Below are 23540 nucleotides of genomic sequence, written 5' to 3'. Positions count from 1 at the left end.
CTGCCTCCCCCTCGGCCTCTGGCCTCTGGCCTCAGCCTCCCTCTAACCCTCGGGGGCTGTGTCCTTCCTCCCGCCTCGGAATATTAAATAGTTTTCTGCCTTAGTATCAGGAGCCAGTTTTCAAAACAAAACCCACCCACACCTAAAAAAACTTTCATGAAGAGATTTTAATTACAAACAAATTATAAAGAAACATGAAAAGTTGGATAAATAGAGAACAAAATTAATAATTTCTTCATTCTAACTCGGCAGCTGTGGTCAATTTCGATTATTTCCTTTCAGGCCTTTTAAAATAAATTTGAAAATATATCATCTTCAACTGCGATTTTATGTTCTGCTTTTTTATCTTAATAATAAATCCCTTCAGTGGCTTCCAAACTCAGAGCAAAAACCAAAGCCTCTTTATGACGACAGCCCACCAGGCCGGGCTACGGGGCCCCGGGCGAGGTGTCCACCGGCTCCACCTCCCTCTGGGCACCTCCCTGACCCCCTCCTCCTCCCACGCCCTCCTCCCTCCTCCCCGCGTCCTGTCACTCTGCTCCCGCTACAGCGCATCCTCATCCTCGCTTTCCTGAACGTGCTGGGTGTGTGCTCCCACCCCGCCTCAGGGCCTTCACACTGGCTGTTCCCGGAATGTCTTCTCTCAAGAGTTTGCACAGTTCACTCCTCACCTGCTTTAAGGGTTTGTCCAGGATCACGTTCTCATTCCAGACTAGGGTGATCACCCACCCAAACGGCAGCACCCCCACTGCACTCTCAGCCCCTACCCAGTCTCTCCCTACAACAGCAGTGTTGCAGAACCACTCTCTACACACCGTGTTGGACAGAGCCCTTTACCCGTGATTTTCCCACTGTCCCCTGGTTTGTCATTTTGGTGGAAGGGGACTTGCTGGGTTTAAAGGGGTGCACATTTAAAATTATGCAATTGCCAAATGGCCCTTTACCAAGTTTTCACCAATGACTACTTCCACCAACGGCCCGGGAGAGTGCACTCTCCTCTTATGTGCCTTTATATTCTTGCCAATTTTTTAAGCAAAATGTATCTTTTATTGTTTCCCCTTGCATTTTCCTAATTAGAACTCACACTGAACATCTTTTCAGATATTTATTAGATGTTTTTATTTCTTCTGGGAATTCTCTTTTTCATATCTTCTGCCCATTTTACTATTGGGTTGTTGGTCTCTTTTTAGTTGATTTATAGAAGCTCTTTATATACTGTGGATCTATTTAGCCAGGGTAGATTTTACAATTATCTAGTTCTACCCAAGTACAGGTTGTAGGGAGTCTCCACTTCCACATTACCACCTCCTCTGTGGGTGTCAAAAAAAAGCAAAGCCACCCTCCGGTTTGGGAGGCTAATGGACGTCCCAAGCCAGGACGGGGAAGGCATCAATAGGGATACATGTGGGTGGGGCTCCGCAGCAGAGTCTCGGGATGTGGGTGGGCATCGCCCCTGTGAGCACCTCAGATGGCTGTCAGTGAAGGCCTTTGTCAGACAGTGAAGAGTTGAATGGCTAATGTGGCCTTCCAGGGTGGCCTGGGGCACCCATTTGAGTGGCCACAGAGGGACTGCAGTGATGGCCCAGTCCTCAGGAAGCCCCCAGAAGTGGTGATGGAGGGGTTTTAGCTGTCTCTGGGCAACTCCACTCCCCTCCTGCTGGTCCTGCAGGTCCAGTTCCCTCAACCCTGGTCCCCTGACCTCTCCAAGGTCACACCTCACTCCCACTCCCTTTCTCTCTCCCAGCCAGTGTCGCCATTCACTTCCCCAGGGGCACACAGTCTGGGTCTGCTCAATCTGTAGTTAAGGCATAAATTTTCCCTCCAGCTTCCTTCAAGACCTTCCCCTTTGATTTTCAAGTGCATTTTCTTCTCTCAGCAAAAGCAGCCTCTTGCAAATCAAAGACTCTTGCCTTTCAAAAGTGTGGTTTCTGATGTGGGCTTCAGTAGACTATCTGGGAAGTTAAAAAAACAATAACATCTAAACATGGACTGTTTCTCTCTCTTTATATTCTCGCTATAAAAGCACTAATTCTCCTGGAGGTGAAGTGAAACCTCTGATTGATGTGAGGAAGCGGGGAAAATGAAAGCAAAATTGTTTTTATTTCAAGGTATGTTCCCGTTGCATTCCTGCATGTCTGTGGCGGGTTTGTCCTCGCGTCTGGCACACATCCTTCAACTTCCTGCGAGTCCTCTGTCAATCAGAAGTTAAGTGCTTTTATGTAGTCAAATCTATCCGCCTTTCTTACTTTTCTTCTAATGGTTTTATGGGGTTTTGTTTTTTACATCTAGTTCCTTAAATCAAAGGAATTTTGAATGTGTGTCTGATAGAGTTCAAATTTTATATTTTCTCCAATTGGAGAGCCATTTTTCCCAATGCCATTTATTAAATAGTCTATCTTTTCCTCGTGGATTTGAAATGCTACACTTATGATAAACAGATAGATAGATAGAACTTATCTTGTTCTGTAAGGTATTTTTATTTCTAGCTTGACAGCTCCCTACTTTTTTTATTCATCAAAAATGTTTTTTCTTGTGGTGAAAGTAGGGTGGGGAATTACTGTTTAATAGATACAGAATTTCAGTTTGGGATGATGAAAAATTTCTGGAGATGGGTGGTGGTGATTGTTGCATAACCGTGTGAATGTCCTCAGTGTCACCGAACTGTACACTAAAAATGGTTAAAATGGTAAATATTATGTTATGGATATTTCACCACAATAAAAAATACTAAATTTTTTTTCTTGGCTATTTTATTCTTATGTATTTTCTTTGTGTTTTTTCCTTCCAGATTAACTTGAGAATCAGCTTGTCAAATTCCATAAGATATGCCTTTGATATTTTGATTGGAATCACATTAAATTTATAGGTTACTTTGGGGGAACTGACGTCTTTATAGCACTGAGTTTTTCTGTCTAGGAGATTGGTGCAGCTCTCCATTTATTCAAATCTCCTTTTATTCCCTTCAGTAAAGTTTTATAATTTTATTCCCGTCAGCTTATTCCTAGATATGTGGTGGTTTGCGCCGCTGCTGGGAATGGAATGCTGAGGACGGCCCAGCCCCTGGGATGTAAGACTGGCTCCAAAAGGCACCTGGGGCGGGAAGTACAAACTGCAGGGGTCATTTCCCCAAAGCCTGTGCAGCAGGCAGCAGGTGGATGCAAGCATGAGATCTGGCAGCCAGAGAGGGAGAGAGGCTGAGCTGAGCGGAAGGAGCTGGCAAGGTCAGGAGGAAGAGCCTTCAGGATCAGAGAAACCTGACTTTGTCACCAAATGTGTCAGGAGCAGGGAGACAGTGAGATGCTGGAGATCGAGGCCGATGCTCAACGTTAATATGATGCAGCTAAAATGCCTCTTTCATGCTGCAGAGCAGACTGTGGCTTTGGAGCCAGGAGACCCAAGTTTGGACCCTGACCCTGTCACTCACTGTCTAAGTTACTCAGCTTCTAGAAAACCCAATGTCCTCACCAGCAAAATAAGGGTGAGTTCTAATTATATATGTAATCGTTTAATTATTTGTCTGCCTCCCACTGGACTGTAGCTCCACAAGGGCAGGGACCATGTGGGTTGAATTCATTAATGTGCAGGGTCGCTGCCAGCCCAAGCAGTGCTTTTGAGGGAATTAGAAAAAGGCATCCTTTTGGGCAGCTGCCGCTCTGTGAGTCCACAGCTTGGCGAGCAGTCCCTGGGCTGGATCTTGGCCCCTACTTGTCCTGGGCTGAGTGCCCCTGTGCCATGAGCAGGCTGCTCTGGCATGTCTATCCAGCGCCTAGCACGCACTGGACACCTGAGAGGTGCTAAAGAAATGTATTGAGCAAACAGATGATTAGATGTGGGGATTTGGAGAGAGAGAGGTGAGCAAGGTATTTCTGGAGGCCCCAGAGGCTCAAAAAGAAATCCAGGTGCAGAATAACATGGAATTTTCCAACTGCTTTATTTCACGTATTTCTGCAAAGGCCAGAGGAGGTATCCACTAGTGCCCAGGCTGGGACCCCTGTAGGAATGGGCCAATCTGATGACCTGGACCCCCCATTTGCATAGGCCTGGGGAGCCTCCATGAAGTGGGCGGCGGGAGCCTGACTTGGTAACAAAGCCTTGAGCAACCCAGGGAAGGGCACCTGGGGAGGCTCCCTGAGCAGGAGAAAGATGGTGGAGACCTGAAGATCAGGAGGAGCCAGCCACGTGAAGAGCAGAGCAGAGCAGTCTAGACAAGGGGACCAAGGTGCAAAAGTCCTGAGGCTGGACAGAGGTTGCTTGGCCCCTTTGAAGAGCTGGACATTGGCCAGAGTGGCTGGCCCTCCATGCATCACTTCATAGAACCTGCACCAATTAGGGGCCCTTCGGGATTTCCTGCAACTGTCCCCCTCTTTGTGAACTTTGCAAAGTTTGAGTAACTGAGACATACCCCTGCATCTGTGTGCCTGCCCACACGTACTTCATCTCTTTGTAGGGGGCCAGCCTAGGGGTTGATAGAATCATCCTATGGAATAAGTAAGAATCCCAGCTCCACTGAGGTTTGCCCATGGACTTTGTCAACTCCTTCCTGCTTCCTCCTCCATCTGTGAAATGGGAGTAAGAATACCAATCTTGCCAAGTTTTGGGGAAGATTCTGCCCTCAATAGTAAAGGCAAATAGCGTAAGAACAAAGGAAAGACAACTAAGAACTCCAGGGAAAACACAACGATGCAGAAGGAAGGAAATATACAGGCATACTCCTTGACTCAGCGATACAAAATATTCAGATGGTCACAGGAATCCTTAGCTTTTAACTCCTTTTCTTGTCTTTCTGGGCTGGCGGGAACTTCCAATACAATGTTGAACAGAAGCAGCAACAGTGGGCGAACTTGCCTTTTTCCTGCCTTTACAGGGAATGATTCTAGTGTGCGCCATTATACATGACTGCTGGCTAAAGCAGCTGCGGGAACGGTGAAATCTGAATCCTTACAAAGTTTCCGAACCTTTTCTCCCTGCAAAGGTTTCAGGGTTTTTCCTTGAATCTGCATCAGTCATTCCATGACTCCACATTGCCTACTGGATAAAGTTTGGGGCTCCTGAAAGCCCAGTGTCCGGTATCTCCCATCCCGTCCCAACCTGGAGTCTTCAGGGCTCACCCACCCGTCCTATTCGAAACATCTGCACGTTCCAGATCACACCCTTGCCGACAGCTTGACTTCTGCCTTGGAATATCGGTTGGATGCCTTCCTGCCTGTCCGTCTGCTTTTGCACAGGCCCTTTTCTTTGCCTGGGATTCCCTTCCTCTCCGTTCCTCCGCTGCATCTTTCAAAGGCCAACTCACCTCTTCAAGGAAGCTGTCCTCTCTCTCTTTAGCATTTGGTAGAAGACTCATTTATAGTCCCAGACACGGGGCCCAACACCTGCTCAGATCTTTAAGTATCTGTTGAACACACACATAAATGAACCTCTAATTAAAACTCTGGGTCACCATAAGGAAAAAAGTCCTGTTCTCCCACCAAATCCAGACTGTGCGCTGCTTCTGCCTCCAAACTTCCCACACATGTTCAAAAATTTTGTCTTTTGCCTTTGTACTTGAACAACAGTTTGGCTGAAAATAAAATTCTTGAGTCACACTTTCTTTCCTTGATGACTTTGTAGGTGTTGCTTTATTGTATCCTAATGCCGGGTGCTGCCGTGAAGTCAGGGGCCAGCCTGGCATTTTCCCCTTACAAGTGACTGGCCCCTCTTTTCCAGATGCTTAAAGGATTCTTTCTTTCTTTCTTTTTCTTTTTTTTGAGACAGAGTCTCACTCTGTTGCTGGAGCTAGAGTGCCGTGGCATCAGCCTAGCTCACAGCAACCTCAAACTCCTGGGCTCAAGCGATCCTCCTGTCTCAGCCTCCTGGGTAGCTGGGACTACAGACATGTGCCACCATGCCCGGCTAATTTTTTCTTCTTTTCTTTTCTTTCTTTTTTTTTTTTTTGAGACAGAGTCTCGCTTTGTTGCCCGGGTTAGAGTGAGTGCCGTGGCGTCAGCCTAGCTCACAGCAACCTCAAACTCCTGGGCTTAAGCGATCCTACTGCCTCAGCCTCCTGAGTAGCTGGGACTACAGGCATGCGCCACCATGCCCGGCTAATTTTTTCTATATATATTTTTAGTTGGCCAGCTAATTTCTTTCTATTTTTAGTAGAGACAGGGTCTCACTCTTGCTCAGGCTGGTCTTGAACTCCTGCCCTCGAGCAATCCACCAGCCTCGGCCTCCCAGAGTGCTAGGATTACAGGTGTGAGCCACCGCACCCGGCCAAAGATTCTTTCTTAACTTTAAGATCTAACAGTATTGTATTTGAATATATTTTGATATTGATGATTCTAGGGGTTTTTTTGGTGTGGAATTATAATTTTTTATTTTATTTTTTTATTTCAGAATATTACGGAGGCACAAATGCTTTGGTCACATAAATTGCCTTTGCATCACCTGCGATATTGATAATTCTGAATCAGTTTTCTGGGTCTCGTTAACTTTTCAATCAGTCTCCTTTTTTTCTAAAACATCTTTTGGAATTGTATCTTAGAATATTTGTTTGATGCCATTTTTTTTTTTTTTTTTTTAGTTTACTTCTTCAGAGACTCCTGATACGTGTATGTGGTCTCTCTTTGTCATTTTCTCTCGTATCATTTAAACTTTACAAAAATTTTTTTCATTAAATTTTTCTTCCTTTCCCTCGTGTTTTAGCAGTTTGTTCTCTTTTGTGCTACTTTCACTTTGACTTTCATTTCTATGATACTGTCACTTCCTTCTGCTTTTTCCTGAACCCCGACAGCTTGTGTTTTATTCCCTTTTGTTGTCTTGCTATTATTTCTGTGAACTCTTATTTCTCTTCTCTGTACTCTTGGTTTGTAAAAATAAATGCTCCATTGAGGTGTTTTGTTTTTCTTTGCTTTTATTCTGGTAAATGTTCTTTGAAGGTTTTTTTTTTGTTGTTGGTTTGGTTTCTTTTCATTTCTTTTCTTGTTCTTGCCCTCTTTTTGTTTCTTCTATCTGTGTACAGAGCTCAAGAGGGATTATTGTTGGTTACTAATATTTGAATGATGCAAACTTCCCCTGGACCAGCTGTTTGCAAGAGGTTCCTGTTGGAGAGGGGCCAGAACTGTTTCGAGAATTTTCCTTAGGGCTCAGGGTTGTGTAAGAGTTCTTGGAGCCTTTACTTCTCCACAGCTAGTGAAGATAGGGCTTCTCACTCTGTTGCCCAGGCTGGATGCAGTGAGGCACACCATGATCTCAAACTCCTGGGCTCAAGTGAATCTCCTTGCTCAGCCTCCCAAGTAGCTAGCACATGCCACAACAACTGGCTAATTTTTAAATTTTTTGTGGAGATGGGGTCTTGCTGTGTTGCCCAGGCTGGTCTCAAACTCCTGTTGTCAAGCAATCCTCTCACCTTGGCCTCCCAAAGTACTGGGATTACAGGCATGAGCCACCGTGCCTGGCCCCCGTGTGTGATTCTTAAGTCAGCCTCAACTCCTCTGTCTCATGAAACCAAACAGGCCCAGGGAAGTGGCTGACACCAGTCTGCCCTCTGTGTTCCAGTTTCCTTGTGAGGTCCCCTCCCATCTCCTCTGAGATGTGCATTCTCTGCTTCTTCTTGAACTCCTTTCTGAGCTTCCCTGCTTTTACCTGCCCTTTGTCCCAATTGTGACTTCATTTCAGATTTCTCCTGGTTTCCTCAAAGATGGAGTTTGTATCTTTTTTTTGAGACAGAGTCTCACTCTCTTGCCTGGGCTAGAGTGCCGTGGTGTCATCACAGCTCACAGCAACCTCAGACTCCTGAGCTCAAGCGATCCTCCTGCCTCAGCCCCTAGTGGCTGAGGCTACAGGTGCCTGCCACCACACCCCGCTCATTTTTTCTATTTTTAGTGGAAACGGTGTCTCACTCTTGCTCAGTCTGGTCCCAAACGAGTTTATATCTTTTTTTGCTTCTTGTTGCTTTCTGAGAAGACAAGTGGGAAAGTACCAACTTTACCATTTTCAAACAACAAATTCCAGCTGTATCAGGAATCCCTCCACGACTCTCCTCTCCAGCGGCTTCACGTTGTCACTGTCGCGGCCTGCCAACTCAGGGTGACCAGCCTCTGTTGACCTCATGGCCTAGCTTTCCATGCGCTCCACTGTGGCCACAGGGCCTCTTTCATGTTATCTCCTTGGAAGCTCCTGATGGGTCCTGCCTTGGGGATTCCACGCACACTGTTCCCTCTTCCTTCTGCTCTCTGCCTGGCTGACTCCTATGCACCCTCACAGATCCCACCTGGAACAGCCACCTCCCCAGGAGACCTCCCTGACTCCCCAGACAGGCTCAGTGACCTGGCCGAATGCTCCCAGGACTCTGTACCTTTCCTGGTGCTCAGAGGCAGGACACATTTCCCCCAAGGAAGGACACTGGGCACTCCATCGGCCTGCAAGCCCTTGCTCAGGGTGCAAGCACAACTTCCATCTGGCTTGAAAAATACTGGCACTAGTGCTGGGATCCCCATGGCAGACCTCGAGTTCCCGGGGTACCCTGGGGTGAAAGGAGAGTCTCGGTGAGGAGAGTGGAGGAAATGCCAGGTGTCTCCTGCAGACTTGAAATCCAACGAAGAGGGACAGAAGACACAGCAGGGCTGTGTCCTGATACTGTTTGGGCAAAACCACGGGCATTGGCCAATGGCAGGGTGGAGTTACATTGCCTTCCGGAGACAGCTCTGGTTTTTCTTTTAATTGTTTTTTAATTGCGCAATTGACATTTAAACAGCACTAAAGACAATGTTTAACAAGAAAGAAAAGTCACTGGACCCCATCCATCTTATACATCTGAGTTGGAAAGAGCACCGGACGTGGAGTCCAACACAGCAGGTTGGCAGCCCTCTCTGCCAGTGGCTGCCTGCGCCACCTCGGCAGGTTCTCTCCCCTCAGTGCCTTAGTTGCCTCACCTGTAAAGGGGAACAACTCCCACCTCCGAGGGATTTGGGAGCACTGGGGAATTAAGTGGGATAATGCACGCGTAAGCCCTTGGCGTGGTGTCTGGCATATGGTGGGTACTCAGTAAAGTTTCTCTTTTTTATCAAGGCAACTGTTTTCATTTCCTGGTATTTGCTGCCAAGCTTTCATCAAGCCCAGATGAACATTTTGCACACTGTAATCACGCTTTAAGTTTAATTTTGCAGTCTGCTTGTAAACACACTATATCATAAGCACTTATTTCAACATTTTCATAATTATTTAATGGTAGAACATCATGCCATCGAACCGACGTATCATTATTTACGTGATCATTCTTCTGCTCTTGGACACTTTTTAGTGTTATAAATAAGTCTGTATTGAATTCTGTATTCTGTGTTATTGTCGCTATCATTTGTATCAAAGGTTGTTGTTGAAGGTTGACTATTTTTCCATGTTGACTTATTACTTTTATGTCCTCCCTTGAATTGCTGGCTTACGACCTTTGTACGGATGTCTCTTAGCAACTCAGATATATTTTATTGATGTATATGAAATATTTACATAATGTAGACAGTAGCCATTAGCCATTTTCCCCACTGCCAGGTGATATTTCAATTTTAGTTATTTTTCTATTATGCAAACTCTTTCCATCTTTGCATTTCTACAACAAACACTGTGTGAACATCTGATCCGGATGACGGGTGCGTGAAGAGGTACTGGGGATAAGGGACACCCAGGTTCCTGACTCCAGATGGCCTCAGTTAAGCTCAGGACACAAACCTGAAAACAATGGCAATGTTGCTCTAAGTGCTAGAACAATAAGAGCTGAAACAGTGGCATCAGTTGGTTGAGACCCCTCTCTGCGCCAGGCCCTATTCTAAGAACTTGCATATATTATCCCATCTAAACCTCACAATGATCCTTGATTAAGCTACTATTTTTATCCCCATTTTATAGATGAGGAGATTGAGCCTCAGAATGGTAACATGACTTACCCAAGCTCCAACAGCTAGTAAGAGCTGAGGCCAGTATTTGAAATCAGGCAGTTGTACTTAGCACTTGCCTTCATTTTTTTGTTTTTATATTTTTTAGAGATGGGGTCTCATTTCGTCACCCAGGCTGGAATGCCGTGGTGCAATCATAGCTTACTGAAACCTCAAACTCCTGGGCTCAAGCGCTCTTCCCACCTCAGCCTCCCAAGTAGCTAGGACTACAGGCGTGCACCACCGTGCCTGGCTAATTTTTTTTTTTTGCAGACACAGGGTCTTGCTATGTTGCCCAGGCTGGTCTTAAACTCCTGGCCTCAAGGGATCCTCCTGCCTCAGCCTCCCAAAATGCTAGGATTACAGGCGTGAGACACTGCACATGGCCAGAACTTGCCTTCTTAACTATTATACGGAACCAGCTCCCCAGGGCAAGGGTGTAGAGTCGGTGATGACGGTGGTGTGTAGGGATGGAGTTGAACATCAAGGAAGGCCTCCAGGAGGAGGTGAGTCAAAGCTCAGTAGTGACAGATGAAGACAGCTTCACCATCAGGCAAGGGCTTGTGGAGGAATGGACGTTCCATAAAGGAGGAACAGCTTTCTCAAAAGCCTGGAAAGAGAGCCCTTTGGGAGGCTGTAAGTTGGCCAGCAGCCAGCCTCAAAGTCCAGGTGCTGCTATTGTTACCTACATTTTCATTATCTGTTTACTCATCACAGACTCCGTGTCAGGTGCTGGAGATACAGTGATGAACAAGACATTCAAGGTACCTGCCTACATGGAGTTTCTGGTCTAGTTGGGGGAAACAGGCAGGAAGGAAGATGTACCAAACATTTGTCATTCATCACTGCTCAACAATTTTTAAAATTCCTGTCTACAGTTTGGACTATTCCTGATATCTCAGCCAAACCAGCCTCCCTTGCAGCTAGAGCATAGGCCCGTCACCTCGGTTCCCCCAGTCACACTCACCCACCTGAGATACCAATTGGGAGATGAGTTATGTGTGGGACCAGCTGCATCCTTTTTTGCTGGCCTGGTGGCAGCCAAAGGAATATGGTTCTGGAGTCAGTGACGGCAGCGACAGCTTCCCCCTCTCGAGTCCGATGGGCAGCATGCTTCTTGGAGAGGCTCCTGAAAGCTGCATCTAGAGCCTGTGTCTCTGACATCCCTAAATAAACTCCCTTCCTACTTAAACTAGCCAGAGTGGACTCTGTTGTCTACAAACAAGAATACTAATAAATATGCAAATAAACAAATAAACATAGAGTTGATTCTTGAACAACTCAGGTTTGAGCTGCGAGAGTCTACTTATACTCGAATTTTCTTCCACCTCTGCCACCTCTGGAACGGGTGGCAGTCCAGCCCCTCCTCCTGCTCCTCCTCCTCAGCCTACTCAGCATGAAGACAATGAGGATGAGGACCTTTATGATGATCTGCTTCCACTAAATGAATAGTAAATGTGTTTTTTTTTGTTTTTTTTTTTTTGAGACAGAGTGTCGCTTTGTTGCCCTGGCTAGAGTGAGTGCCGTGGCGTCAGCCTAGCTCACAGCAACCTCAAACTCCTGGGCTTAAGCGATCCTCCTGCCTCAGCCTCCCGAGTAGCTGGGACTACAGGCATGTGCCACCATGCCCGGCTAATTTTTTCTATATATATTTTAGTTGGCCAGATAATTTCTTTCTGTTTTTAGTAGAGATGGGGTCTCGCTCTTGCTCAGGCTGGTCTCTAACTCTTGACCTTGAGCGATCCACCCGCCTCGGCCTCCCAGAGTGCTAGGATTACAGGCGTGAGCCACTGCGCCCGGCCTGTTTTTAATTCCTTAGGATTTTCTTAAGAACATTTTCTTTTTCTGGCTTACCTTACTGTAAGAATACAGTATATAATACATATCGCATACAGAATATTAACATGTGTTAATTGACTGTTTATATTATCAGTAAAGCTTCCATCAACAGTCAGCTATCAGTAGTTAAGTTTTTGGTGAGTCAAAAATTACATGTGGATTTTCAATTATGCATGGGAGGTTTCAGCACCCCAACCCCTATATTGTTCAAGGGTCAGCTGAGCACACTGAGGAAACTAAGGGGTTGAGAGGTTAAGAGTGTGGCCGATGGTCACCCAGTGGTACAGCAGGATCCAAACCCAGGAGAATGAGAATCTGGAGCCCAAACTCTCATCCTGGATGCCGCCAGCTCGACATCCCCACCTGGTGGGCTCAGTCCTACAGGGGCTGCTCCCGCTCTCAGGTGACCACCCAGTCTTCCTCCTTTCATGCTCAGCCCAGGCAGAACAGGGATTTCCTCTCTGCTTGTCAGGTGTCGGGGCTGCAGGTGGCTGGGAAGAGAGGCTTTGCACGTGGTGCCCTGGCCCAAGGCTCTTGAGCTCTTGCAGAAACCTACTCTCATCCTTCCTTGAGAATTGCAATGTGATGGGATTGTATATTTTTGTTAATGCTATTGTCATGCAATTCTACTCCCCTCTTGGGGTCAGGAAGGAGGGAGGGCCTGGGGGCTGGACCCTGAGGGACCTGTCCCAGGAAGGGGAGGGGAGACACAATGCAGGGGTGAGGCCCTGAGGTTGTTGGCCATCCAGCAGGCAGGCGTGGCGGCCCTGGAAGCCAGATTTATGCCCTTTGACATCTCCACTAAGACTAGCTGCAAAAGGGAAAACAGCGGCTCCTGCCCACAACTGAGGATCTACTTTAATTAAATGTGTCTTGTCCTGGGAGACAAAACAAGTTGCCAAGACCGCTGAGCCGATGGCAAGGGAAGTCGATTGCACAGAGGTGGTTTATCCACCAGCAGGACCAGCCTGTTAGCAGGTCAAGACGAGAGGGGTTTTTCTGTCGATGCATTTCTTTGCATTTTCCAAGGTTGGTGGATCAATAGCTACAAACAGCTGAAATGGATTTCTGTCTCGGCTTCCCACACCCTCAGACCGGAGGATGGACTATGAGACGACTCGGGGTCCCAATCAGGTGTTGCTGCTGTCAGCAGCTGCGATCCGTGACCTCGCTCCATCCTCACCCTCAGCCTTGTAAGTCTGAGCTGCTTGTGCCTGTTTCAGAGATTTGGAAACTGAGGCTCAGAGCAGCCTCAGGCCATTACCCAGAGTCCTGGAGCTGGTCATTGGCCTCAAAGCCTTTGCCAGTGTCTGCTGTTTGTGGTTACAAACAATATTATTGACATTGTCAGTTTCCCGGGCTATGCTGGCCCAAGGTCCCACGGCCAGTGACTGGCTGGAGTGAGAAGCCATTGCGTTCGATGGCAGAGCCCTCTGCTCTGGGAGCTCAGCAGTGGGTCGGTCTGGCCTCTGCTCGCCTGTCCTGGGGACCAATGGGAGAAAGGCCAGGGGCACCAAGATTCATATTTCTCTGAAAGGTCCCTGAAGGAAGAGGCCAGCTCCTTCCCTACCCACAGCGCCAAGGGCTGCAGTTCCCCTCCCTGGAAGGACCTGCTCCCCAAGGCTGCAGCTCTATTTTTAGCCTTGAATCCATCAATAAACGGAGCCTGGCAGAGCAGCCGGCCTGATATTAAGAAGAGAGGGAAGGGGCCATTTATTAAGCACTTTCTGTGTGCCAGGCGTTACGTGAAGTGCTTCATATGGATTATCTACTTAAATCTCTACAACATTCCTATAAAATAATGACTATTATCATCATTTTATAAATGAGGAAAATGAATCTCAAAGAGGCGAGGGAACTTGCTGAGGGTGTGCAGCTGATCAGCCCCAGAGCCACCGTCCAAATGCAGATCACAGCGGGGTCTGTGGGGCTCTGAGTCCCTGCCCTTCTTTCCTTACCTCCCACCCTAAGGAAACATGACCCTGACCACTGGGCTCCAGGCCCCAGGTGGGGTGGAGGTGGGTCAGAGAGTCACATATAATCACAGTACTAGGGAGGTGACCACTGGCTCCAGCTGGCCGGAAGGGAAATCTTGCCCTGAGACAGAAACCTGGACAGGACCGTGGGGTCCCCCCAGGTAAGAAAGGAAGGGCCCTGCAGGCACAGGGAGCGGCTGGGCAAAGGCGAGGAGGTGCAGTGTGCAAGGCCTGCTTGGGGGACAGTGAACAGTCTGGTGAGATTTGGGAGAGAAGGAAGGTGAGGCCGGGGGCATAGACCAGAGCAAGATTCCCAAAAGATCTTGAATCCAAGGGGGTTTCTGAAACCTGGATTCTGGAAGGATTGTGAGTAGAAGAATGACATGGTCACGTCTGAGCTTAGACGGCATGTAGAGGATGGATTTGAGGGAGAGACTGGGGAGGGGGACAAACAACTCTACCTACTTCTAGTGATAATAGTTTCCACTTACTGAGCACCTACTACGTGCACGAGGCATCATATCAGGTGCTTTTCATAAGTTGTCACCTGAGACCCATGGCAGGTGCTCAACCAGTGGTAGCTATTTGGAGGCTGTTGTCATCCCTGTTTTACAAATGAAGAAAACTGAGGTTCTGAGAGATCCAGTGACTGCCCAGGGTCACTAGGATTGGAATCAGAGACGGGTGGATTCCAGAGACCATGACGCGACCATGTCACAGCCAGATGGGAGGCTGTGTAATAGAAACAGTCTCAGGCAAAAGGACGTTTATCTGAAGTCCAGGAATGGAGAAGATAAGGTAGGTTTCAAAGGTGATAAGAGAGGCAGATTTTTTTGTTTTGTTTTGTTCCTTAAATACATTTGTTCACACACACTGAAGATGGTGGCTTTGTCACTAAGGTTACAAAGCTTTTCTGGGGCGGGAACTGTAAGGACAGACTCAACCAGGGAAAGGGCATTGTTTCTGTGGGCAGTGGTTTGGGGAGGCGGGGACAGGGCAGGGTCCAAAGTCCAGTGTGTCCTGCAGCCCTGAGGTCCCCATGATCAGAGGTGCAGCCAGGGATTAGGGTTTGGAGCAGTGAGTGGCAGGGGTGAGGGAAGGAGGGGGGGTGTATCTGGGTCTCAAATGCATCTGACATCAGTGGCTCAAAAGTCTCCAAGAAGGTAGGAAATATACTCCCCCCACAATAATGGGGGTATGTCAAAATGTCAAAGAGACCCAGGAGCCAACTAAAAGAGCTCCCAATGGCTAAAACTGGAAAAGTTTGAGCAACAAATTAAAGTAGCATTGGATTACAACCCAGAACATAAAATAAATACCCATCAGTCCATAATGATGTAAATAAATGAACGAGAAGGGCAAAATTCCCAATAACTGACACAGATAGTCCACCCCCAGGAGGTGGCACGTAAACCCCCACTGCTAAGTGTGGGCTGTGCATAATGACTTCCTAAGAAGGAAAAGGAAGGGGGCTGGGTGGGAGAAGAGTCACCTTTTCAGTGGAGAAACTTGACCAACACTACCTGGGCCAGGTGATCAGGTGATGCAGGTCGACATCAGCAGTGATAAGTCACGTTGAGATCATGTGTCCATCAGCAGCCCCGTCAGGGTGCCAGCAGCACCTGGCAGCCTTGGAAAAGGTCCACCTTTCATAAGCACAAGTGCACCCACCTGCAGGAGCCACAGCTCTGGTTACCTCCGGGCCGTGTCTGTCCACGTGCTGGCGGGATGAGGCTCGGAGCCCTGGAGCATCTGGCTGTCTCTCTGCCGCTAGGAGCTCAGAAGCACAGGAAATCCAGTCACTTAGCAGGGGCCTAGGACTTGAGGTACAGCCATGTCGAGTGGTGTCTCCACAGGGCTCTGTGGGAGGCACAAGCAATGTCCCACAAACTTGACAGTGATCTGCAGCCACAGGGTCGGCAATGTCCACTGGCAGCAGGTATGACCTTGAGTGCAGAGGAGCAATAGCATTGAGAGGAGACCCCAAGGGGTCAGAGGGACAGTGGCACCTGGCAGCCTCAGAGGGTCCTGGTACTAGAGGTATAGCAGTGTCCATCTTTAGGCAGGGACTGAGTCTTGGGACATGGAGCTGCATGCCCCGTGTTCTGGACCCTCTAGCCTGGGACCCCCAGAGGGAAACCTGGAAATAACCCGGATAACCACTGAGAGGACAGACGCATAAATTCTGGAGTAACATACGCGCAGGCCGGGCGCGGTGGCTCACACCTGTAATCCTAGCACTCTGGGAGGCCGAGGCGGGTGGATCATTTGAGGTCAGGAGTTCGAGACCAGCCTGAGCAAGAGCAAGACCCCGTCTCTACTAAAAATAGAAATCATCTGGCCAACTAAAAATATATATAGAAAAAATTAGCCGGGCATGGTGGCGCATGCCTGTAGTCCCAGCTACTTGGGAGGCTGAGGCAGGAGGATCGCCTGATCCCAGGAGTTTGAGGTTGCTGTGAGCTAGGCTGACGCCACGGCACTCACTCTAGCCCAGGCAACAAAGTGAGACTCTGTCTCAAAAACAAAACAAAACAAAAAAATCATACTCGGCAGTCAGAATGGATGCCGCACGGATAAATGCAGCAACACAGGTGGAACATGGCAATAGAATTTTGAGTGGTAAAAGTATATCCTAAAATACCACATTCAACATGGTATCCTTTCAATAAAAATAGAACACTAGAAAAAATAAATACTTTTGGGAAACGGATGTGGATGTGATGAAACGACATAAAAAGAAAAGCAAAGGAGCATTGAAAACAGGATCCAAGTTAGGGGTCACTTTAGGATGAAAGGGGGGGATCGTATCAGTGGATGTCAGTTCTTATCAGTATTTTATTTTTCATGCGGGGCAGTGGCTCCATGGATATTTTTTATATTACTAAAATAGGCACACAATTACATAAATTCATAAACAATTTAAGGAAGGCCTTGTGCAGACAAATGATGAGAATTTGAATTATATACCCAATTATTAGGATAAACCTCATTTATGCAATTGAGGTCCAATAAAAAAATAAAACAAGAGTATTGATTAAAAAATGTAAAAGTACATAAAATCACAATAAAGAAATAAAAATTACCACCCAGCGATAACCCCTATTGACATTTAATGAATGTATTATAAGTTTTTTCCATGAATAAATATGTATATATTATTTATAAAATGGAGGTGATACTATATATAGTTATTAAAAACATAAGAAATTTCAAGTTGGCCGGGCGCGGTGGCTCACGCCTGTAATCCTAGCACTCTGGGAGGCCGAGGCGGGTGGATTGCTCAAGGTCAGGAGTTCGAGACCAGCCTGAGCGAGACCCCGTTTCTACTAAAAATAGAAAGACATTATATGGACAACTAAAAATCTATATAGAAAAAATTAGCCGGGCATAGTGGCGCATGCCTGTAGTCCCAGCTACTCGGGAGGCTGAGGCAGTAGGATCGCTTAAGCCGAGGAGTCTGAGGTTGCTGTGAGCTAAGCTGACGCCACGGCACTCACTCTAGCCTGGGCAACAGAGTGAGACTCTGTCTCAACAAAAAAAAAAAAAAAAAAAAAAAGAAATTTCAAGTTATATATATTCACTGTAGAATAATGAAAAACTACAGAAAAGCAAAAGAGGAAAATGAGCAACTTAGAAAGAACCACTGTTAACATTTTGCTGCCTTGCCTTCCATTCTTTTTTTTCTTTTGCTTAACGTCATATTATGATACTTTCTGCATGTCATTAAATATTCTTTGAAAACGTTACCTCTCTCTGTCTTAAAATTCTTAAAATAGTAATTGTGCGGTGGAGAAGTCTGGAAAACACTACCTACCGAATGATGAAGGTTAAGATCACCTATGGCTATCTCGTGACCCCAACAGGATGTGAGGAGAAGCCACTTCCCCTCTGGGGCATTCTTTCCAGAAATCCCTGAGACCAGTTTAAGCAGGAGAAAAAAAATCAGAGAAACACAAACTGAGAAATGCTCTACAAAATACCTGACTAGTACTCCTCAAAACTGTCAAAGTCATGAAAAACAAGGAATAATTGAGAAACTGTCACAGACCAGAGGAGTCTAAGGACACGTGATAGCCAAAGCAATGTGGTCCCCTGCGCTGGAGCCTGGAAGAGACAGAGGACATGAAGGGGAACGCTGATGAAATCCAAATAAAGTTTGGAATTTAGTTAATAGTAATGTACCAATGTTGGTTTCTCAGTTGTGGCAAATGGACCGTGGTGATATAAGGTGTTAACAATGGGAGAAAATAGGTGAAGGGTAGGTATATGGAATGTCTCCTAATACATTCGCAACTTTCTATACGCCTAAAACTATTCCAAAATAAACCATTTATTAGAGAAAGAATCCACAAAAACCCAAACACTGTTTCCTTGGCTTCCACAAGGTTGTGTCATGGTTCTCTTCCTACCTCTCTGACTGTCTCTGAGTGTATGTTTTCTTACTTACCAAATGACAGTCACCACCAACTGGCCAACAAGGCAGTTCTTGCCCCGGTGGGGACACAGTCTAGAGCAGGGACTTTGGCTGGAGTTGGGCTGAGGCTGGACACCGGCTTTGCTTTCCCCCAGCGGTGTGATCCCAGGCAAGTCACTTACCTGAATGTCAGCTTTCCTCCTTTGTGGAACATAAATAACGATGCCTACCTTATAGTGTTGAGGCAAAGATTAAATGAGATAATATACCAAAAAAGTCCCAACCCATAATAAATTCTTACTAAATATTTATTAAAGAAACTACCTGATACCTGGATCACAGCTACAGCCTCCCATATGGTCACTCTATCTCTATTCTCACCTCCTCCATGGAAGGAAGGAGTTTAATGCAAGAAGCAACTGGGATAATAATAATAGTAAAAAAAGCTAAATCCTGCTGATAAACTGAAATAAGCATGAACTATAAAAACATTAAAGAATAATTTTTATATCTGTTAAAAGAAAAAAAAAGACTGACTTACTCAAATAGCAAAGGAATGGAGCTGGTATTGGGTGGGGAAGTGAAAGCATGCTAAGGAAATTGTCTTACTTGGGAGAAGAACAAAAGTATAACCTAGACTTTCTTGGAGAAATTTAAAGTACCTATGTTATAAATTTTAGGGCAAATGTTAAAGATTAGAAATAGTTAATATAATTTCCAATCTGGGCGGGGCGCGGTGGCTCACGCCTGTAATCCTAGCACTCTGGGAAGCCGAGGCGGGAGGATCGCTTGAGCTCAGGAGTTCGAGACCAGCCTGAGCAAGAGCAAAACCCTGTCTCTACTAAAAATAGAAAGAAATTAGCTGGACAAAAAAAAATAAATAAATAAATAGCCGGGCGTGGTGGCACATGCCTGTAGTCCCAGCTACTCGGGAGGCTGAGGCAGGAGGATTGCTTAAGCCCAGGAGTTTGAGGTTGCTGTGAGCTAGGCTGATGCCATGGCACTCCTCTAGCCCGGGCAACAGAGTGAGACTTTGTCTCAAAAAAAAAAAAAAAAAAAAAAAACCAGAGTTAACAAACAAAACAAAAATCCAGTTCTTTGGGAAAAAAACCTACAAAGACTAACAGAGAGGAAGCACAAAAAATAGTATTAAGATTTAAAAGGGGACTATAGCTCTGATACAGTAGAAATTTTTTTTAGATTTTTTGAATCATGAAAATACCATGAACATCTTTATGTCACTAAATGTGAAAATCTAGATAAAATTGACAAGTTCTAGAAATATATAAATTTATAAAATTGGTTCACAAAGAAACAGAACTGAATAGACTAATAGTCATTTAATAAATTGAAATAGTAGTAAATAATCTGAATCATCAAGAGGCACCAGATAGTTTTCCAATGAATTTCACCAATTTTCAAGGAATAAAAAGCCCACGTCATATACACACTGTTCCAGAGACCAGAGAAAGGGAAATCTACCTAATTCATATTATAAAGATAGCACAAACTTGATACTAAAATTAGAGAAGTTAGAGTAAAAAAATAATATTATTAGTCTATCTTTCTTCTTCTTTTTTGTTTTTTTTTTCAGACAGAGTCTCACTCTGTTGTCTTGGCTAGAGTGCAGTGGCATCATTGTAGCTCCCTGCAACCTCAAACTCCTGGGCTCAAGCAATCCTCCTGCCTCAGTCTCCGAGCAGCTGGGACTACAAGGATGTGCCACCATGCCTAGCTAATTTTTCTATTTTTAGTAGAGACGGGGTCTCACTCTTGCTCAGGCTGGTCTCGAACTCCTAAGCTTAAGGGATCCAACAGCCTCGGCCTCCCAGAGTGCAAGGATTACAGGTGTGAGCCACCGTGCCTGGCCATAGCCTATCTTTCTTAAAACATAGACGCAAAAACCTGACTAAAATGTTTCAAATCACATATAGTAGTGTTTTTAAAAATAACACATTATACTTAAGGAAGGGTTGTAATAGGAGTGCTAAGATGATTCAACATTACAAAATTCTATGAATGTATTTCATCATATTACCCAAATTAAGAAGAAAAATATATAAAAAGATATGGGGAAAACATACAATAAACTTCAAGACCCATTAAGGAAAAAAGTATTCAGTAACTTAGTAACAGAAAATTCCTTAACTTAATATAAATTATTTACCAAAAATCTATAGTAAAAATAATATCTAATTTTGACACTTTAGAGATTTTCCTTTTAAGTCAAGAACAAGACAAAGATCCCTATGCATCTACTCAAAATTGCAGTAGCACTCATCAGCAATGCAATAAGACAAGAAAAATAAACATGACATATAAGGAATGATACAATCTATTAATGGTACAATCTACCAGAAAGATGTAAATGAAAAGGGGTATATAAGTCTAAAATAACACAAGATGGAACTGCCATTATTTTCAGACCTTATAATCATACAGATACACATGTACTTACAAAAGAATCAATAGGCAAATTACTAGAATTAATAAGAGATTTCAGTAAAGTTTCTTGATACAAGGTCAATACAATATGATTGTCTTCCTTTACACTGGCAACAACCAAGCGTAAAGGTAATAAGAAAAAAGCAACAAAAAATTGTAAAGTACAGAGTAATTTAACAAAAATGTATAATATTTTGATGAAGAAAAATCCCAAAAATGAATTGAAGACCTGAAAAATGGAAATATGTCATGTTTGTGGATGAGAAGACTCAGTATTACAAATGTTTAATTATACCTCTAATCTGTAAATTCAATGAAATTCTAATATAAATCCCAACAGAATTCAACTTAACAAAATGATTCTACAGCTTATATGGAAGAATAAAGGTGTATAGATAGCTAAGACAATTATGAAAAATAGGAATCAAGTTGAGGGGGTGGAATGTTCCTCCTAGTTATCAAGATTTATCACAAAACCATGGAATTAAAACAACAGCATATTGGTTGGGACTAGACAAATTGATCAGTGGGACAGGACAGAGAGCCAAGAAATAAACCCATGCATTAAAATGAGAACTAGGAATAGAGCAGAGGTACTGTTATGAGTCAGTGGAGCAAACAGCAAACAATTGGGTAAATGGCATTGGGCCCACACTTGGGAAAAATCTTAACTTTGATTATTTTTTATGACAATAAGACATTTTAGAATATCAGGAGATAGAGAGATTGGCTAGGTTCCAAAATAAAAATTTACTAACCTTGGACAAACTAATTAATCTCTCTGTGCCTATTTCAGCATCTGTAAAATAAGGATAATAACACTACTTAGCTCATAGACCTGGTGTAAGGATTAATTCAGGTAAATTAGTATGGGGAAATACAGGACTAATATAGGCAAAGCATTTAGGCCAGTGCCCGGCTTAAAGCAGCACTACTCTTAACACTGCTAAGTGTCAGCCAACATTGTCCTTTATCTCCGTGCCACCTGGCACTAATAACACCTCCACTCCCTCTTTCTCTGCCCAGCTATGGGAAACTTCCATTATCCAAAGGGACCAGAATGGCTTAGTTCACTGGTCTTAGGGAGCCTAGTCAAGTCTCTGCCATCATGACCAGGACATTCCATAGTGGGAAATCTCATTTAAAAAAAAAATTTCCTTCGAGCAGTAATTTCAGCCATTCGTGACATCCAATCTCAACTTTTACTTCATCTGTGACTCTGACAGTCATATCGTGCCAGTTTTCAATATCAATCACCCAAAAGCTTGCTTTTTTGTATGTAATAGTCTTTATTTTTTAGAATGGTTTTAGATTTACAAAAAAGAAAAAATAGAAGATTAGTACAGGGAGTTGCCATATACCCCACTCTCACTTTCCCTTATTATTCACATGATCTTGCTTTTTAAATTCAACATCATGTCATTGAGATACATCCGTGTTGCTATATAGAGTTAACTGCGGTGTACTATTCTCTTGACCTGGAAACTTCTCGAGGTCTCACCTGGCACAGCTGTAGTGCCAGGGAATTCCATCTCCCTCTCAGTCAGGCCTATGAAATCCCTGGTTCTACAGTGATTGTATTTACAGAATCATAATGTGATAAATGTCATTTGGTTTTCAATGTTCAGAATCAATCTATAGGCAAACTGTGCCAAACTGTACAGGCTAGAACATAAATGCTATTAATATAAACCTCGACGAAAGTGAAAATTTAGTTCTTGGGGGAAAGCAAAAGCAGGGAGAGGATATCAAGGGAAATTATCCATTTCACACACAGAAAAGTCAAGAGATACAATCTACAGAAAAAACAGCCATTTAAGACTATTATTCAAAGTGATAACAATAACCAAGAGAAAAACCAATACATATAAAACACAAAAACTGGGGGAGAAAGGCGGAAAGGGTGGTTAATTAAATCACCACTGCAGGAAGTCAATAGATACTGTTAAAATTAATAAATCAAGTAATAGAAGTATGACTATATTTTCACTGTTATGAAATAAAAAACTCTGTAACAAGAAACATGGTAATAAAAAAAGTTGTCCCCAGGAGTTGGGAGGTTGGGAGTGAAAGGAAGTTTTAAACGTTTTATTTCTAACTTTTCTATTGGGCTTGAAAGTACATTTCCGACTGGGCGCGGTGGCTCATGCCTGTAATCCTAGCACTCTGGGAGGCCGAGGTGGGAGGATCGCTCGAGGTCAGGAGTTCAAGACCAGCCTGAGCAAGAGCGAGACCCCGTCTCCACTAAAAATAGAAAGAAATTATCTGGACAATTAAAAAATATATATAGAAAAAAAAAATTAGCCAGGCATGGTGGTGCATGCCTGTAGTCCCAGCTACTCGGGAGGCTGAGGCCGAAGGATTGCTTGAGCCCAGGAGTTTGAGGTTGCTGTGAGCTAGACTGACTCCATGGCACTCTAGCAAGGACAACAGAGTGAGACTCTGTCTCAAAAAAAAAAAAAAGTAAGTACCTTTCCATCTACATGAATTATATTTTAGATAATAATGATATTAAAACAAGTAAGTAGGCAAAAATTACTTCTAATTTTGACATTCCCCTAGCAGCTCAGGCACTTCCAGGGATAGGGTTACGTTTGAACTCTCAGGAAGGCATTCAAGGCCCTTCGCCACCCAAGACACGGCACCCACCTTCCCCTGCTCCAGAGCCGGAATGTTTGGCATCTCCTCCAGGAAGCCCTCCGGTGGGAGAGAGCGCCCTCTGCCGGGCAGGAACGCCAGCACGCCTGGGGTGTCGACCTGTGCGCATCCTCGGGACTCCGCCCCCATCCCTCGCCAAGGCACCCCCCAGAATCACGTGATCCCAGACCCTTCCCAGCTAGAAGGTGGAACCCCAGCGGGAGAAATCCGGGCGCCCCAGGTGAGAGAGCCTGGACCAGTTGAGCCCAGATTCCCTGGGTGGTTGAGGACTGTCCCAGTCAGGCCTGGGAACCTGGGTGG

The sequence above is a fragment of the Eulemur rufifrons genome, chromosome 8, assembly GCF_041146395.1.
Source record: "Eulemur rufifrons isolate Redbay chromosome 8, OSU_ERuf_1, whole genome shotgun sequence".
NCBI classification, from domain to species: Eukaryota; Metazoa; Chordata; class Mammalia; order Primates; family Lemuridae; genus Eulemur; species Eulemur rufifrons.
Note: the sequence above shows the minus strand (reverse complement) of the source record.